We start from the raw sequence: 20157 nt of genomic DNA, 5'->3' as shown, positions 1-20157 counted from the left end.
GCGGCAGTGTGAACCCGCTCTAAAGGCTTTATTTTTATATAAAAAAAATAACAAACATTTATTACAGTTACCTGCTCTGTGCAGCACTTTTGCCTAGAGCAGCCTAAATCCTCTTCTTCTTGGGTCCCTTGCCGGCAATCCTGGCCCCTCCCTCCTGCCTAGTGCCCCCAGAACAAGCAGCTTGCAATGGGGGTACCCAAGCAGACTCAGTTCTGTGCCGCGGCTCTGTGTGTTTATTTACACACAGAGCTGCGGCTTAGCCCCGTCCCCTCTCTCTCCTCATTGGCTGTGATACTTTTTTTTTTGTTTTTATTAGTAATGGCAGCGATCAGCGATTTTTAGCTGGACTGCGACATTGCGGCGGACCGATCAGACCCCTAACTGACATTTTTGACACTTTTTGGGGACCAGTGACATTAATACAGTAATCAGTGCTAAATAATATGCACTGTTACTGTATAAATGACACTGACAGAGAAGGGGTTAATTACTGGGGGTGATCAAGGGGTTAAATGTATGCCAGTTCTTGCTAACTGTGGGGGGGGGGCTCTGTGAAAGGCACAAAGAGATCTGTGTTGCCACATGATCTCAGTGTGCCTGTTTGACAGAAGAGCCGCCTGCTTTGTTTACATAGGCAGGCGGCTCTTCAGTCAGTTTCCCCAAAGATCATGGGAAGCCGACAGCGATTGAGCCCGCTCCTCCTGCGGTCTGGCTTCCGCTGTGTCTAATCACAGTTTTTCAAGTGTTTTACAAGCGTGTTCTACTCAAATAGCAGCTCCCCATCCCACATTTCCTCTCCCTTTCCTCCCCCTAGTGCTTTCTATGGGCTAAACAAAAATGCCTAAAGCTGTAAAATGCTTGTAATTTGCTTCTAAAACACTTAAAAAAAAAAAAAAGCTGCAAAAAAAAAGCTTAAAAAAAGGCCATAAAAAACGCCAGTAAATTGATACACTCAGGTGGAGCTTTAGTTCCACTTGCTGGTGAAGAGTAGGGATAGCCTCCTAGGCAAAATGATGGCCTTCACCGTGACATAAAACAGACCATAAAATCACAGAAGGGGGCTGATTCCAGAAGCATGAATCTAGCAGCTGCACAGCCAGCAGTTCTGCCAAGCTGTCATTACACTGGGCATAGGGGGATTTGGGTACAGTTTTTTTTTTTTTTTTTTTGTTCCAGCAGCTGCAGACGGGACAACTGCCTTGGAAAGAATGCTGCTGGAGATGATGTAGCGAGTGTAGGAAAATTCTGAAAAGGTTCAAGGCTTCACTTGACCCTCCTCAGCATAGAAGAGAACAAAAAGAAGCGCTGGCCTTTTGCTGCCAACTTGTCTCATTGAGGTGCTGCTCCCATCGAGCTCTGTAATACAGATTGATGTGTTTCCTCATGCATGTGGTACTAAAATGGCTGGTACTTTTACCATGGCTCATATGCTGCAGATTGCAACAGTGACGTCGGCAGAAAATACATTAAAAAATACTTGCACTATGGACCAGCCCTGGTGATAGCAGTGGCCTGTATCTGTGGGGCAGTGCTGCCAGATTGATGGGAACAGTTGCTCCCTCCATTCCTCTGCAAGCTGCCCCGGCCCCTTGGACATAATGTTCTCTCACAGCTGTTCTGTCTCCGAAATGGAAGGATTGGGAAGACAAGGATTTCGGGCACACTATATCTATAAAATCAAATTTTTTATTTAGGATTCAATTAAAATCGAAAATCCTACATACATTCATGTGTTGGATTAGAAGCAGGACCTATAGACGGTCCATAAGATAATGCATATACGGTTCACGTCTATAGGTCCTGCTTCTAATCCAACACATGAATGTATGTAGGATTTTCGATTTTAATTGAATCTTAAAAAAAAAATTAGATTTTATAGATATAGTGTGCCCGAAATCCTTGTCTTCCCAATCCTTCCATTTCGAATATTCAATTAAGGATAGGGGCACCACCCAAGAATACAATACATATGCCCAGATTGCTGCTGTCTGTAGGCGTATTTTCAATAATGCTGTTCTGTCCCCCCCTCAGACCTTTCCTGCTTTCCAATTGGTGGCACTCGTGGATGGTTTCCCACCTCATTATCTATCCCTTCCCCTTTGCTGGAGCTCATTTTGCACTAAGCTCCAGTTGCTAGAACATCAATGTCTCCTGCTGCTCCCTGCTCGATGTCCCCTGATTGCTCTGTAGCTGAATTCTCCTTGCCTTCTCTTCATCCTCAATGTAGGAAAAGGTGAAATGATCAAGATCATCCTCCTGCTGCAAGTCAGACATTGTGTGATTAAATAATTTTACTAACTCCTCATAGTAAGTTTGCAGGACCATGGCGGGATTAGCATAAGAGGAGGAAGAAGACACATTGGCAGCACTTGGTGACAGCTCCTATGCACTTGGGGAGGAAAAAAAATAGGAAGGCTTTGTCAGCTACTTCCTGAGCATGCTGGGATAGAAAAGGCAAACATGCCCTGCCTCTAGGGGAAGCAGCCCAATCATGGTTTTGTTTTGCAGAATCTGCTTGCCCCCTTCTAAACAAAGGTGCTATCAACAGAAAATAAAGGCAAATATACCTCCCCACAGAGAATTACCCTAAAACACTAAACCCCACCCAAATATATTTTTTAATCTAGAAAATAATTATGAAATAAAGAAAAAAAAATATTGTAAATGGTTCCCAGCAGCTAAACAGCAACATTAGTTGTTCCTGATACACACAACAGGGTAGTCTTAACAAATACTGCCAAGCTCTGAACTATGAACAAGAGGTGGGTTGACACAGACTGTAAACTCTCCCTAATCTATTCCTGAATAATGCAAATAGTTTGGTGTTGTTGGCTACTGGAGCCACATTGCCGCATCCCAAAATAGTAAAACAAGGGAAAAAGAGCCCCACAGGGATTTTTATAGGCATAAGCCAACCAAATGGAAATAGAGGAGAAAGTAAGGAGTATATAAAATCGAAATTTTTATTCAAAAATATAACATGAATAAAACATAATAAACTGTAGTATAAAAACACAAACATAGTGGAGACACAATACCATACATTTTAGTACAGGATATGCTCATAGTCTGGAACATAGGGTTGGTCTTATGCAGTGAGAGGCCAAGCCAGGTCATGGTTCACAAAGACATCCCGACATGTTTACAAATCTAGAATAATTTCTTCTTCAAGGGAAGGTTAGAGCACAATCTATTTTTCTATAAATGTAATGGTAACGTATTAGTATTGTACAAGGGTAAATACATAGACATAAAGCATCCATATATATATATATAAATATATGTATATATATATATATATATATATATATATATATAAGAAGACTTAAAAAACAGTCTGCGACACTCAGTGTGTAAATGTGTCACTACATAAATAAAGATGGTAACCTAGACCTCCTGGATCTGCCCTTCCCGAGGAAGGCAAAAGCAGCAAAAAATTTAAAGTGCGCAAAGCGCTACTTGACAGGTGAAACACAAGGCACAAAAAAATTGAATTTTTTACCGAGTTCATCGATGGACACAGCTCTTCATAAATCATAACTACTGGGTTATATAAATAAATAAGAGGATCAATGCGCTACCCAGAGGGGTTTGATAGGAGTAAATCAATTCCAAAATATCAAATAAATAAAGAAAAAAAAAAAAAAAAATTTAGAAAAAGCTGCCAATCTAAATCGGTGTCCCCACCGTGAATTGGTACGTGTATGGTGTGAAAAATCGGCGCTAATTCAAATCATAAATACATGTGATACACTCTGTGACAATAACGATGTCCACCACTGTGGATAGTGCTCTATATGATAAAACCTGATGCAAAAATTTTGAAGTAAAATCAATCCTCAATGTAAAACTGTAAAAGCGAGCCTATACACAAAAGATCTTCAGTGGATGACTCTGAAAAGACTGTGCATAAATAAAGTCCTCAAAAAAATATATATATATAATGCAATCACAAAATCAATGCAATAGATGAAAAAGGGTGATGATCAATGTAATCGTTGATGACCGATATGTGATGAAAAAATTCCTGAAAATATTTCATAAAACAATTCATAAAAAAAGTTGTGTATAAAAATATAAGTGTCTGAGAAAATCCCACAGTGTCCAATATACAATCAAAGATGAATGAAATAAATCTTCAAAGGATCAACCAATCGTAAAATATAACATCAATAATCTGGATATCGATCCAATCTCCAACAAACAGGTGTGTAGTGGCCGCTTACCTCCCATACACACTATCTGCACATGTGTGTAATCCAAACAAGCCAATTGCTTTCCTTTGAACTGGGCTTCCGACCTCTCTCCTCTCTTGCAGGCATGTAATCACTGATGTTCACAGTACATCGATCTCCCAATCCAGTAACGATCTTCAGCTGCACAATATGCTCACTCCAAGCCGTTCCGCCTCATAGGATATAAAATGAGACGCTCATGGTGCAGTAACTTCAAAACCAGTTTAATTACAATAAAAGATACACTTACAATCAAATAGCAACAAACGAGCAAAAGCAATACACTGTAGAACCTCCGGCTACGGCCGTAAACACGGAGGTGACGTCACCCAGCTCTTCCCGACGCGCGTTGCGTCACTACCCACGTGACTTTTTCAAGGGATGCATCCCTTGAAAAAGTCACGTGGGTAGTGACGCAACGCGCGTCGGGAAGAGCCGGGTGACGTCACCTCCGTGTTTACGGCCGTAGCCGGAGGTTCTACAGTGTATTGCTTTTGCTCGTTTGTTGCTATTTGATTGTAAGTGTATCTTTTATTGTAATTAAACTGGTTTTGAAGTTACTGCACCATGAGCGTCTCATTTTATATCCTATGAGGCGGAACGGCTTGGAGTGAGCATATTGTGCAGCTGAAGATCGTTACTGGATTGGGAGATCGATGTACTGTGAACATCAGTGATTACATGCCTGCAAGAGAGGAGAGAGGTCGGAAGCCCAGTTCAAAGGAAAGCAATTGGCTTGTTTGGATTACACACATGTGCAGATAGTGTGTATGGGAGGTAAGCGGCCACTACACACCTGTTTGTTGGAGATTGGATCGATATCCAGATTATTGATGTTATATTTTACGATTGGTTGATCCTTTGAAGATTTATTTCATTCATCTTTGATTGTATATTGGACACTGTGGGATTTTCTCAGACACTTATATTTTTATACACAACTTTTTTTATGAATTGTTTTATGAAATATTTTCAGGAATTTTTTCATCACATATGGGTCATCAACGATTACATTGATCATCACCCTTTTTCATCTATTGCATTGATTTTGTGATTGCATTATATATATATATTTTTTTGAGGACTTTATTTATGCACAGTCTTTTCAGAGTCATCCACTGAAGATCTTTTGTGTATAGGCTCGCTTTTACAGTTTTACATTGAGGATTGATTTTACTTCGAAATTTTTGCATCAGGTTTTATCATATAGAGCACTATCCACAGTGGTGGACATCGTTATTGTCACAGAGTGTATCACATGTATTTATGATTTGAATTAGCGCCGATTTTTCACACCATACAACTACTGGGTTATATTGCCTCCTCCAGCAGTATGACTAGGCAGAACAAAAAAACACCTGGCTACGCCCATGAGCTGTCCTCAGCTTGGTATATAACCCCATTCTCTGCTCTAGGTAATCAGTTTAGTAGCAAGCAGTATTAGAAGTATCAGAACTCAATAGAGGGGTGGGTGCTGTGTCCATCGATGAACTCAGAGAAATCCCATTTTCTCTTTCATTCAACCATAAATCATAACTACTGGGACATCCAAAAGCAGTGGCAAAAGGAAAATGAGAGATGGGGAAAATAATCCAAGGCTCAACATAAGAGCCCTTAACCAGGACACAGGAGCCTTAACCGGGTTACAGGAACCCAGTCTGAAAAATAAAGGTTTAAAGAAACCCCCCCCCCCCCCCAAGAGGGAACAGCCCTTCTTAACCGCTTCCATACAGAGCAGTTAGACCCCCTTCCTGCCCAGACCAATTTTCAGCTTTCAGCACTCTCACACTTTGAATGACAATTGCTCAGTCATGCTACACTGTAACCAAACAAAATTTTTATCATTTTTTTCACACAAATAGAGCTTTCTTTTGGTGGTATTTGATCACAACTGGGGTTTTTTTTTTCCGTGATATAAGCAAAAAAAGAGCAAAAATTTTGCAAAAAAAACACTTTTTTTTAGTTTCTATTATAAAATTTTGCAAAAAATTAATTTTTCTTCCTACATTTGGGCCAAAATTTATACTGCTACATATCTCTGGTAAAATTAACCCAAATTAGTGTATATTATTTAGTCTGTGTGAAAGTTATTGAGCCTAGAAGCTATGGTACCAATTACTGAAAATTGATCACACCAGATGTACTGATGGCCTATCTCCTTTCTTGAGGCCCTGAAATGTCAGGACAGTACAAATACCCCCCAAATGACCCTTTTTTGTAAAGTAGACAGTCCAAGGTATTTAGTAAGAGGCATGGTGAGTTTTTTGAAGTTATAATTTTTTCCCACAATTCTTGGGAAAATGAAGAAAACATTTTTTTTTCTTTTTTTTTCCCAAAACGTTGTCAATTTATAAGCTATTTCTAACACATAGCATGTACACAGCAAAAATGACACCCCAAAATTCATTCTGCTACTCCTTCTGAGTATGGTGATACCACATGTGTGAGACTTTTACACAGCCTGGCCACAAAAAGAGACTCCACGTCCAAGTAGCACCATAAGGCGTTTTAGGAGCATAAATACACATAAAACTTTCTTCCTACCTATCACACTTTTCAAGGCCCTAGAGCACCAATACAATGGAAAAGTCCACAAAATGACCCCATTTTGGAAAGCAAACACTCCAACGTATATTCTATGAGGCATTATGGGTCCTTTGAACATGTCATTTTTTTCCACAAGTTTTTGGAAAATGTGGGAAAAAAATAAAAACTTTTTTTTTTACACAAAGTTGTAAATTTATAGAATATTCCTAACACATAGCATGTACATAGCAAAAATGACACCCCAAAATACATTCTGCCACTCCTCCTGAGTATGGCAATACCACATGTGTGAGACTTTTTCACAGCCTAGCCATATAGAGGGGCCTAAACATCCAAGGAGCATCATCATGCATCCTAGCCACTTGCCTAGGCCTATTTTTGACATTTGGTGTTTACAAGCTAAAATCAGTTGTTTTTGCTAGAAAACTACTTAGAACCCAAAAACATTATATATTTTTTTTTAGCAGAGACCCTAGAGAATAAAATGGAGATTATTGCAATATTTTTTATCACACCGTATTTGCGCAGCGGTCTTCCAAACGCAATTTTTTGGGAAAAAAATCACTTTTTTTAATTAAAAAATAAGAAAACAGTAAAGTTAGCCCAATTGTTTTCCATAATGTGAAAGATAATGTTACGCCGAGTAAATAGATACCCAACATGTCATGCTTCAAAATTGCGCACGCTCACAGAATGGTGACAAACTTTGGTACTTAAAAATCCCCATAGGCGACATTTTAAAAATTTCTACAGGTTGCTATCTTAGAGTTACAGAGGAGGTCTAGGGCTCAAATTATTGCTCTTGCTCTAACGATCGCGACGATACCTCACATGTGTAGTTTGAACACTGTTTACATATGTGGGCGGGGTTTCCGTATGCGTTCGCTTCTGCGCGCGAGCTCGCGGGGACAGGGCGCTTTAATTTTTTTTTTTTTTTTTTTTTTTACTATTTATTTTATTTATTATTTTTTATTTTTACACTGTTTTTTTTAAAAAAAAAAAATTGATCATTTTTATTTCTATTACAAGAAATGTAAACATTACTTGTAATAGAAAAAGGCACGACAGGACCTCTTTTTTGTGAGATCTGGGGTCAAAAAGTCCTCAGATCTCACAAGTACACTAAAAGATAGAAAAAATAAAAAAAAAAAAAATTAAAAAAAAATTAAATAAAATGAAAAAAAAAAGGGACCTTTAAACTGGTTGCTAGGCAATGACGTTTGCCGTAGCTCCGGTCCTCCAAGACCATAGAGTCAAGTGAGGGCAAGCTTGCCCTCACTCGACATCCTGTCTGTGAGGATCCGGGACCGGATTGTTTTCCCCGCTGCCGGCGGGTCCGGTAAACGGGAAAAAGGACCAGAATGCAGCGGGAGGGGGGGGGGGCACCTCTTCCGCCACCCCGGAAGGGTGATCCCGCGGCGAATCCGCCGCTGGGACCACCCTTATCGGAAAGCCAACCGTCCACCGTTTAAAAAAATACCAGGGTTATGGCAGCTATCTGCTGCCATAACACCGGTATTTAGGTTTAAACGGATGACGTATATAAACCTTTTTGGACTTGGACATGGTGGCTGTATGAAGGGTGACAGGTACTCGGGTACTTTGCTGGGCAGGTGACAGGTACTCTGGTACTGATGAGCAAGTGGCAGGTACTCGAGTACTCCGATAGGCAGGTGACAGGTACTCGGGTACTCTTATGGGCAGGTGACAGGCAGGTGATAGGTACTGATGAGTAGTACTGATACTGATAGGTGATACTGATACTGTACTGATGATGGGTACGGATGATCAGTACTGATACTAATAGGTTATAGGTACTGATGGGTACTGATGAGTACTGATGAGTAGTGATGGGTAATGATGAGCAGGTGGCAAGTACTCGGGTACTTCAGGTGTCAGGTACTCTGATGAGCAGGTGGAAGGTACTCGGGTACTCCGATGACGGGTACTCAAAGTACCAGAGTACCTGTCATCAGAGTATCCGAGTACCTGTCATCAGAGTACCCGAGTACCTGTCATCAGAGTACCCGAGTACCCGTCATCAGAGTACCCGAGTACCCGTCATCAGAGTATCCGAGTACCCGTCATCAGCGTACCCGAGTACCTGTCATCAGAGTACCCGAGTACCCGTCATCAGAGTATCCGAGTACCTGTCATCAGCGTACCCGAGTACCTGTCATCAGAGTACCCGAGTACCTGTCATCAGAGTACCCGAGTACCTGTCATCAGAGTACCCGAGTACCTGTCATCAGAGTACCCGAGTACCTGTCACCAGCCCATCAGAGTACCTGTCATCAGAGTACCCGAGTACCTGTCATCAGAGTACCCGAGTACCTGTCATCAGAGTACCCGAGTACCTGTCATCAGAGTACCCGAGTACCTGTCATCAGCCCATCAGAGTACCTGAGTACCTGTCATCAGAGTACCTGATGGGCTGGTGACAGGTACTCGGGTACTTTGATGGGCTAGTGACAGGTGCTCTTTATTGGGGGGGGGCAATCAGTGTGTTTAGGGTGCACTGTAGTTGGTAACTAGCTGTTACCACACTCTCCTCCTCACACAGGATCAGTGTGTGAGGAGGAGAACACGGTGACAGCTAGTTACCGTGTTCTCTGATGACATTTGTGACCGGCTGTGATTGGACACAGCCGGTCACGTGGTAAACAGCCAATTTCATTGGCTGTTTACCTTGATCGGGGTTGGGCTCAGTCCGAGGGACGAGCCTCACCCCCGATCGCCGCGCTGCGCGCACCCGGGGGCGCGCAGTAGCGAGGAGATCCGGGCGCCGTCATATGACGTCCGCCCGGATCGAGAAAGGATTTGTGCCGACGTCATTTGACATGACGCGGTACGGAAGGGGTTAAACAGCAGCCTGCAAACCTTTGTGGCAAAAAGAAACATCCGCAGATGCCAAAGTATCTACCTTATAGAATTTTGTGAAGCTATTCCCCGAGGACTAAGTGGCCACTTTGCTTGCTTGCAAAATTGATGCCTGAGGACGGAAGGCCCAAGAAGCACTCAGCACCCGAGTAGAATGCGCCGTGACAGGGAAAGGTGGAACCTGACCTTTATTGGAATAGGACACCGTCTGTCTGATCCATCTAGAGATGGTAGCCGAAGAAGCGGCCAGCCCTTTTCTTGGTCCGTCCGTAACCACAAAAAGTGAGTCTGACCTTCGAAAGGACTCAGTAGCTGCCAGATACACCCGAATGGCACGAACCAGATCCAAGGTATGCAAAGCAAATTCCTTGCGATGAGCCGGCTTGGGACACAAGGAAGGCAACACAATGTCCTTATTTAAATGGAAGTCAGAGACAACTTTGGGCAGGAATGGTGGACAGGGACAAAAAACTACTTTATCACTATGAACCACTAAATAGGGACTGCGACAGGATAATGCCGCCAATTCCGATACCCTGCGGGCCAAGGTAATACCCACTGAGAATGTCACCTTCTGGGATAACATAGGCAAGGAAATCTCCCGAATATTCTCAAATGGAGGTTTCTGGAGAACCGAAAGTACTAAATTTAAATCCCATGGCGGCAAAAGAGACTGTACAGGTGGAGCCACATGTTGAATCCCCTGAATGAAGGTACGAACTAAAGAGTGTATGGCTATGGGTTGCTGAAAGAAGATTGCCAGGGCAGACACCTGGCCCTTGATGATACTCAAAGCCAACTTCTGATCAACACCCCTTTGAAGAAAGGTTAAGATCTGAGCCACAGAAAAGGATTGAGGATGAGCGCCAATCAACTCACACCAAGAAATGTACGCTTTCTACGTACGATGGTATATCTTGCTGGAAGATGACTTTCTCGCCTTCACCATGGTAGGGATCACTGATCCAGATAGACCTCTATCCCTCAGTAGCTGGCTTTCAATAGCTAAGCCATTAAATACAGAAACTGGAAACAGGATGGTAGATCAGCCCTTGGGACAACTGGTCTTCTCTGAGAGGAAGCCCTCAAGGGATGTTTATAGCCACCAGACTTATTGGAAGATCCCCACCCTTGATTCCTCTCAGGAATTGTGGAAGAAGCCTGAGCCGAGGATGATTCTGGCCTTACCGTTGCCATTGGACACCTGCGGCGTCTGCCAGAGGAAACTGTAATGTCGCCACGAACTTCGATATCCTCCTGTGGAGCCGAACCTGCTAAAGGAGCTGCATGTAGGACTGTTCAAACAGAACTGTCTTGAAGGTGAATACCACCAGACTCTGTATGCAAACCACCAGAACCTGTATGCAAAATGGTAAAAAGAACTATCTGTATGACAGCAGCTGGTGAATCATGGCCTGTGGTTCCGGAAGTTTGTCCAGAGGAAGGACCACCCTGGTCAGAATTAGAATCAGACCTAGGTAAATCAATTCCTTGGACAGGGATAGGGGTAACCTTAGGAAGTTCAGACATAACCTGAACCTTTGCAGGAATGAAATCTGCACAAGGAGACCCATGACCTAAAAAAACCTGAAAAGGACAAGCTTTGTCCCTCTTTCTGGGTACCCCCAAAAGAATAATTTGGTGGATAACCTTGACGCTCATGTAGGAGGTCCACGAGGCAGGAATCAGCGAAGATGTCCCACCCCAATAATGGGTGAGGGCAGACCTTCATGTTGAAGGGGTCTTGTTTGCAGGTCCAGAGAAGTTAGCTCTAGACTTACCAGACCAAGGATGCTTGGAACCTCCCGGGAAAGCGCCGAAGCGCACAATAATTTTCTATGTGCTGAGAAAGAAGGAGCACTTCCCTTTCCTAGACTATGGCAGGAAGGTACTCATCCCCCCCCCCCCCCCGATGATACCCTCAATGATGTTATAAAGGGTAGCCACAAACAGGCAATCACCTTGAAAGGGCAGATCAATGAGAGCTTTCTTAGAGGCTTAGGCTGGCCATACACTATACAATTTTCTTGTTCAACTTTCCTTTAGATTTACCAAAACCATATAATATAAGTTCAAACCTGAACACTTTCAATTTGTATGCAATCAGGCAGGCCTTTGCACTACATAATTGAAGGTAAATCTAATGGAAATTGAATAAGAAAATTGTATGGTGTATGGCCAGCCTTAGTCTGCGGACCAATTCTTAAGCCGTAGTATGCGCCTAATCACCACCGCTAAAACAGAAAGTTTGGACAGCACAGGAGCTGTATCCAAAGCTGCATCACAAATAAACTGCAGGCCATGGACCAACTGGTCCGCTTAATCAACATAAGCACCTGCTCACCCCCCAGGCCCTGGCGCAAAAGCTTGGCCCGTTCAGTTAGGGTCTGAGATACTAGGGCTGAGGCAAAGACTGACGTCCATGGTTACTTCAGCCGCATCCTCCATTTTTAAAGTCTCACGCACTGCAGTGATAAGTGCATCTACCCCCCCTGGAGGGGCCGCGTCCACGGCGGCATCAGGTTCATAATCAGATGAGACAGATTGAGCAGGGAAAAGCAGGGAACGCTTCCTCCTGGGCCTTTGCCCGTATGCCACTTCCACCCGGGACATTAAGGACTGCAGGACCACCGTCAGTGCAACCATTGGAAGCTGGGGTTCCGAGGGACCTGCCACCTCCTTGAGGGGGTCAGTGGGGAAGATGTGACCCTGAGGCTCCATAAGGAAAGGAAGACCTTGCAGTACAAAAATGACCTTTTGGCACCACTAAAGGATCCCCTCCAAGACTCAGGGTAGCTATCAGCAGAGAGATAACAGGGACCCCCAAGGACTTACCCTACCGATCGGAGGAGCGCCGATAATTCAGACCCAGCATCACCATGGATGCCATTCCTGTTTATATGTCCCGGGCACAGGAAGAGAAAACTAAGGAGGAAGAGGAGGAGCTTCGGCATCCCCATGAGGCTTAGGTCATCTCCAGTGTCTCCTGGACTCAAGGAAAATGAACCCCGTGACCTCATCAGGCTACACAAACATGGCCACCAGCTGGAGACCAGCCATAATAAGGGAAAATGGCCCGTGACATCATCGGGCTACGCAAACATGGCCACCAAATGGAGACCAGCCAGACTAAGGGAAAATGGCCACCATCAGCTACAGCATGCTGCCAGATTCTTCCCTGTGCCCTCTGCAACGCTACACCCTCTGCAAGGGGACCCCCTCCTGAAGGTAGGACACATGTTAGGGGAGACTCTGCTGCACACTCTGCACCAGTCTCTGCCCTGGGACCCCCCCTGCACTATACCCACACTGCAAACAGTGGGGCATGCACCTAGGGGTCTCCTACTCTGGGACCCCTCCAGACTACCAGGGCAGGACACACTATCCCAGAACCCTTACAGAGTGGGAATAGCAGGGGGAAACCCCAGGGGTCTCTGCTGCATCCTCTGCCCCTAGACCTCCACCAGACTTCAGGTCCAGACAGGGGCGAAAGGGAGTGGGGGAAGCCCAGTTCACTGAGGGATTTATAAGGATGGGAGGAGGGAACCTGCAGGCCGTCCTGTGAGGTTACCCGTGTCCACCCCAAAAAAAAAACGCCAAAAGGGGAGAGGGGGGATTGTACTTAACCTTCCATGATGCGGTTAACGCTCCAGACAGAATCCTCGCCACTGAAGTAGGGAAGTTGTCGGCCATGGGGCCGCTGCAACTCAGACCCAAGCATGGTAGTATATGACCCTGCGAGACGTTTAACTCGTGGGCCAGCCTCCGTGCCTATGAGGCTATGTCACGGCCGACCTAGCACGTAGCTGCCTGGCAGGCTGGGCAGACCACTGGATCTAGATTGCCCAGCCCGGCAGTTGACTGTAGATCTCCCAAGAGAAAAGAGAGAAAAAAAAAAAAAAGTAAGGAAGAGAAAAAAATTGCTAGGACCAGAGATCCCAGCCTGGAGCCTAGGTCCTTACCCCTGACTAGACAGATTAAAACTGATTACCTAGAGCAGAGAGGGGGGTTATATACCAAGCTGAGGATGGCCCATGGGCGTAGCCAGGTGTTTTTTGTTCTGCCTAGTCCTACTCCTGGAGAAGTCAATATAAACCAGTAGTTATGATTTATGGAGCGCTGTGTCCGTCGATGAACGAAAGAGAAAGGGATGTTTTCCTATGGTAACATTGGCGTGAAAAAGAGAGACTGCTCACGAGGATTGCCACAAGGAAAAAGGTATCCTGAAAGCAAAGAAAAAAAATTGTGTGCGTGTATATGTGTATATATATATATATATATATATATATGTGCTTTATGACTATGTATTTACTCTTGTACAATACTAATATGTTACTATTAAATATACAGAAAAATAGATTGTGCTCTGATCTTCCCGTGAAGAAGAAATTATTCGGGACATCTTTGTGAACGATGACCTGGCTTGGCCTCTCATTGCATGAGACCAACCATATGTTCCAGACTATGAGCATATCATGTACTGAGATGTATGGTATTGTGTCTCTACTATGTTTGTTTTTTTATACTACAGTTTGTTGATATGTTTCACCATTTTATTCATGTTATATTTTTGAATAAAAATTGTTGCTTTTATATACTCCCTTACTTTCTCCATTACTTCCATCTGGTTGGCCTATGCCTAAAAAATCCCTGTGGGGCTCTTTTTCCTTTGTTCCCTGAACACACACTAAGAGATGGTTTCTGGGAACCCTTTTATAGTGAGGGGGGTAGCACATAACAAAGCCCCCATTCTCACCCTGCTGAGCACAGCTAAAATGTTAGACAGGGCATAATGGGTCCTTTTAAACTCACCCCAGTGAGTTCCACCTCAAATTTGCCAATACCGCAGACCTGGATCCCCATGGATTCACTGACAATCCACTGTGTGGCAACCCAAACCTCATTCCTAATACAATAATATTGGTGTTTTAAAGATTTCTGTATTTCCTAAAACTAATTTCAGATGTGTGCAGACACGGGTAGGTTGAACCCACCTGTGGCTTCCAATATTTCTTTGAGGACTAGCAGTAAGATCTCCCGAGCCTAGCTCCTGACCCTTTGCCAAAGCCATCAGAAAGTCAAGCACATGATTATCAGTCCTCCTTTTCAAGTAAAGTAAAATGAATGACAAAATCCAGCCGTGAATGTTGACAAAACAGATGCAGAAGATGAGTAGGGATCTCCCCGAGGAGATTAAGCCTCTAATAAATAGAACCAAGCTGGTGGGTGATTCAACTAAAAAAAATAAAAATGAGACACCAGTTTTAGGTGGAATGTGTTGTTCACAAATACAATAAAAGAAGTTCACTATAAAAACTGCTGCACTACTATTTACCAAATTTAGAAAACAAATGCCATGCCGAAGGCTAAAATATAATTGTGTTTAAAGGATAAGTGCAGCTTTTGCACTCCACTCTACCACTGGTCCAGGAAAGCCTGGGGGTATCGCCAGTCTAATGTGTGTAAAGGGCTTCCCAGGTGTCATCAGGTGAAGGATTTGCAGCTGTAATCGGCCTAAGGGGATTGGGGATGTCATTAGTGTGAGATGGAAAGGGCTGTGAGTGTCATGAACCTAATAATAATGTGCTTTCAGTCCCTGGGAAGAAGAGCCACATCACCAGTAAAGGAGGGGAAATGTATTTATTTTTTATGTTAACTTAATTTTCTTCTGTCTGCCTCTTTAAGTGTTCCAGACACACTTTTCAGACCATAGTGTTACCGTTTGCAGTATGGAGGAGGATTTCCTATACCTTGGACTGGATTTCTGGTGCTCCTCTCACATATATTCTTGACGGAATTAAAGAGTTATTCTGGCAAACAACTTTCTTTTTTTTTTTTTTGTATCTCTCTTTGTATAGAGAGCAAGGATTAGAACCCCTGTTGGTTTTGTACTGCTATCTGTGACTCTGTTAGACAGGTTCTCCTCACTTACTATTCCCCACACTTCTTACTGTAAGTACAAAGGATAAGCTCACCTTAACCGGTTGCCGACCGCCGCACGACTATATACTGCGGCGGTCAGCCCCGGCCAGGCAGAGTGACGTATGGATACGTCACTCACCTGTCACTGACTTGAGAGCCAATTGCAGGCGGGCGCGCGCCCGCCGAGGCGCGCGCCCGCCGCGGCTTGTTCACAGACAAGTCAGTGCGTGTGACCGGCGAACTCGATGTCCGCCGTTCACACTACGATCGCTCCGGTGAAGGGAGAAAGGCGGAGCGGCTTATGTAAACAAGCCGCCCGTCATTCTCCCTGGTGTAAAAATGAAGATCAGACGGTTCTACTATGTAGGACCGTTGATCTTTGTTTTTACACCAATAGGAATGTCCCTATACAGTTAGAATCACGCCCCTAGGACACACTTAACCCCTCCCTCTCCAATAAAGTTAACCCCTTCCCTGCCAGTGTCATTTTTGCAGTAACAGTGCATATGTATAGCACTGATTACTGCAGTAATGTCACTGGTAACCCCAAAAGTGTCAAAAATGTCAGTCAAGGGTCCGATCTGTCCGCCGCAATGTCGCAGTACCGAAAAAAAATCGCAGATCGCCGCCATTACGCGTTAAAAAAAACCCACCAAAAATGACAAAAATCTTTCCCTTTGTTAGTAAACGCGATAACTTTTGCGCAAACCAATCAAAATACGCTTTTTGCGATTTTTTTTTTTTTACCAAACATATGTAGCATAAAACAAATTGGCCGAAAATGTTAAAAAATTTTGATTTTTACATTTTTTTTGGGGGGAATTTCATATAAAAAAATGTGAAAAATATTGTTATTTTTGCAAAATTGATTCTCTTTTTTTGTTTACAGCGCATGATCAAAAAATCGCACAGGTGATCAAATACCACCAAAAGAAAGCTCTGTTTGTGGGGGAAAAAAAGGATGTCAAATTAGTTTAGGTACAACGTCGCACGACCGCGTAATTGTCCGTTAATTCACGCAGTAAAAAATCGCAAAAAACCCCCTGGTCTTTTAGCAGCCAAATCCTCCGGGGCTTAAGTGGTTAAAGAAAAATAATAAATGCTCATATTTTGCAGGTAAGAAATATGCGTTTATTATCTTTTTCTGGGAGCCTGCAGAGCATTGCACCCATAACCAGCAGATCGCAGGTGCAATGTCAGGCTCCTGCAGACTCTAAGTATAGCTGTCAGCCCATACCTCCCATATGGGCAGACAGTTACTGAAGTCCGGGAAGAATAATGAGCAACGAGAGCACTCATCAGTGCTCTCACAGTTCATTGAGAACTACAAGCTCCATGGCAGATGGAACTTGTAGTTCATACAAGATAGCTGTGATTGAACGTTCTGACTGTGTGGGCAGAGCCCCGCACAGCCACGCCACAGCCAATGGCTCCCACTGCTGTGTCTTAGTGAGGAGGAGGAGATCCCGGGGTGCTGCTGCTCTCATAGATCAAGCTTGGGCTCAGGTAAGTATTAGGGGGAGCTTCAAACTGAAGGTTTTTTACCTTCATACCTTCCGGCTGCTGGCAGCAGGGCTGGACAGTGCTCCTGTGTCCTCCTGGTGCAGCTAAACGCCCATTGTGCATGAGGCCTATGATGGTCACACATACTACACATATGTGCCTATGACTGCTCTCCACAATATGGTGGCTACAGAAACGTTGTATGTATGTGCAATTCATCTAGTGAGCATTGCGGGAGTGGGCTTTGCCTACCACAGGATGGTGGCTGCATGTAGTATGCTAACCTGAATGGCATAGCAGTGCAAAACATCTCAACATAACAGCAATACTTTAATGGCTATTTCACTCAAAACCCAAAAACCAAAATGTATTATATTGCAGCTTACCGGTTCTTAGATGTGGTAGCTGCAATAGCCCCCCCCCCCCCCCCTTATTTTCACCTAGTCATTCAGCCAGCAAGTCTGTTATTTTTCAACTTTCTTTAGCAGACCAAGCTGTCCAGCAAAAATTGCAGTTAGTGGTCTGTGACAAACCATTTAAAGCGGATAGTGGTGCTTACATGATCAGCTTTTATTTATTTTCTGTAAAAAGCTTTATCTCAAACTAAAAAATAAAACACAATTTCTGTAACTGCTTATAAAGTTAGATTTATTTTTGTTACTTAATTCTAAATCTGCTAGTACATCTAACGCTACCCTCTCCCTAATTTAACTATGCTGCTATAAATCCACCCCAAAAGGCGATTCGAAAAGTGGATGAAAAATACTGCTTACGAAGCGATTGTACGATAATCGCATCATTAATACACAGCTTTCAAGAGTTGATCATGACAGTTCATCTGAAATTATCTGAACCGCAAAGCACAAAAGTTTTTCTCGTACGATACCAGATGGTACGATTTTCTTTTAGTCAGTACAGTTGTCGTCCGAAAATAGAATACAATACAAATATACTACCACACATTACATCACTTCTGATTTTTTATTCTGTTGTACAATAATTTTTGTACCACCTCCATTCTCCATTTAGTAACCCCTCCATTTTCGATATAACATACAAAAAAAATGGACGATCTGTCAGATCGTGTGTACGAGCCATAAGAGTGGAAGTGTGTTACCTGGCTGGATCATCAGGTGAAAATAAAAAGAACAAAAACCTAAAAAAAGAAAGCAAATGCAACCACCACATTTAAGTTTGCAATATATTATATTTTCGATTCTAGGTTTAATATCGCTTTAAACTCTTCAGTTCTCACACTTATACACCACCCCCACCCCTTGAACCAGAGCAATTTATATATTGCTGCTATAGGCCTGTATTCAGGTCTTTAAATCATTAGTCAAGATAACAAAATAATTGGAGGAAAAAACAAGGCTTTCTTTTGGTGGTATGATTTTAGTTTTTTATGCAATTGATAGACAAATAAAAAGTTGCAAAACTGAAAAAATTCACTTTTTTTTCTACTTTGATTTTGTTACTTTAAAAAAGAAAAACTGTGCTACTTTACATAAAAAGTATATTTAATTCTTTATATATTTTCCCTAAAGGCTGTTTATTTTTTCTAAAATAAAAAATATGTTATATGTTGTCCCTACCTACTCTATGCAATGATATTGCACAGAGCCATCTCATACCTCCTCTTTTGGAGTCCTCTGTCGATGCTTTCTGCTCCCCCTCTCTTTTGTGTGCCCTGGTAGAGCGCTGTGTGCTATGGGAGTACATGTGTTGGCACACTCCCAAACCGGGCTTTGTGTGTTTATAGACACACACAACACAGGTTTTCCTTGCCCCCCAGTCCCTCCTCACTGGGTTTCACTGACCGCAGCAGGAGCCAATGGCTCCCACTGCTGCCTGTGTGTTTTGTAAGAAGAGGAAGAGACAGGAATTTGGTTGCAGACAAAGCATTACAAAGCAGTTTGCAAATGAAATAAAAATTAAATGAATAAAAAAATCTAAAATAATAAAAAAGTCACAAGAAAAATAATAGTTAAAGTGGTTGTAAACCTCAGAAATATGAACAAAGCGTATCCCTCTATAGTGTGTACTTGTCTCAATTAAGAGCACTACGTGTCATTTCTGTCTGCTACTCCGTTCCTCTGCTATCAGCATGAATCACTTCTGACAAGTTTTCCTGACACCATGAGAAAAAAGGTGAGGGGGGGGGGGGTTGTCCCTTCTCTACAATCAACTGCTCCTCATCTGCAGAGTAACTTCAGCTCTCCGCCCCCTTTTTTTCTGACAGCTCAGACAAGCTTAAAAATTGTACAATTGAAATAAATGTAGAAAAGAGAATACTGCAGAAAAACAGGTACAACACATGCGGGAGCAATTGTTTTATCTCTTAAGGCTGATTAGGGTAAACTAAGGGATAAATAGGGATTGAAAAGTCATATGCATATCAAAGGTAGCCATTTTGATCTGCAGATGAAGGAAACAGAGTAAATTCAAAACAAAAGTAATCCCGAACACTCTTTGGAAATGGCCTGGGATGCTGGCTGACACCATGACTATATGTAGCCAATGACATCACTCAAGATCCCCTGATCATTGTGTACAAACAGAAGTAGGCAAGGGAAGGAAATGTCATTTAGCGGCAGTTTTTTTTCCTAAATGTCTTTTTTTACTGGAGTACAATCTACAAGTGTGCTACTTCTTGTGCAGGTTTAGGGCATCCCTGAAGCTCACTATTTAAAGTATTTGTGTATTTTTAATGTTGCCTTTTAAGCAGCATTAAAAGATCAGCTCCCTGCTGAATGGAATTGCTTTTATTTTTTTTTTGCATTTGTATTGGTCCCCATGGCAGTGTCCAGCAAGTACGTGTCATTTTTTTATCCAAACCTTTCCAAATGGCCCTTCAAAAGGGCAAAAAAATTACAAGATTCAGCTCCCATTGACCTCAGTGGGATTTGAGCGCTATGGAGGTTTTCGGATTTGCCACCGGGTTCCACAAATGTCCAGCAAACTGAACATTGCTCATCCCTAGTATTGACCAGGCATGCTGCCATTGCAGTGCATGTCAACGACATGGTTATAACGTCTGGCAAGAATAACTAGATCACAAACCATGCTG

The 20157-nt window shown here is 43.0% G+C and overlaps 1 protein-coding gene across 2 annotated transcripts in view; it reads left to right on the top strand.

Moving 5' to 3' along the window:
* The window catches only part of TMEM255A (transmembrane protein 255A), a 121964-nt gene that overhangs the window by 80652 nt on the left and 21155 nt on the right, over positions 1–20157 (top strand). The gene's annotated exons all lie outside the window — the stretch shown is intronic.

The sequence above is a fragment of the Pelophylax lessonae genome (assembly GCF_965119305.1).
Source record: "Pelophylax lessonae genome assembly, chromosome: 7".
NCBI lineage: Eukaryota > Metazoa > Chordata > Amphibia > Anura > Ranidae > Pelophylax > Pelophylax lessonae.
Note: the sequence above shows the minus strand (reverse complement) of the source record. Positions and strands in the feature narration are given on the sequence as shown.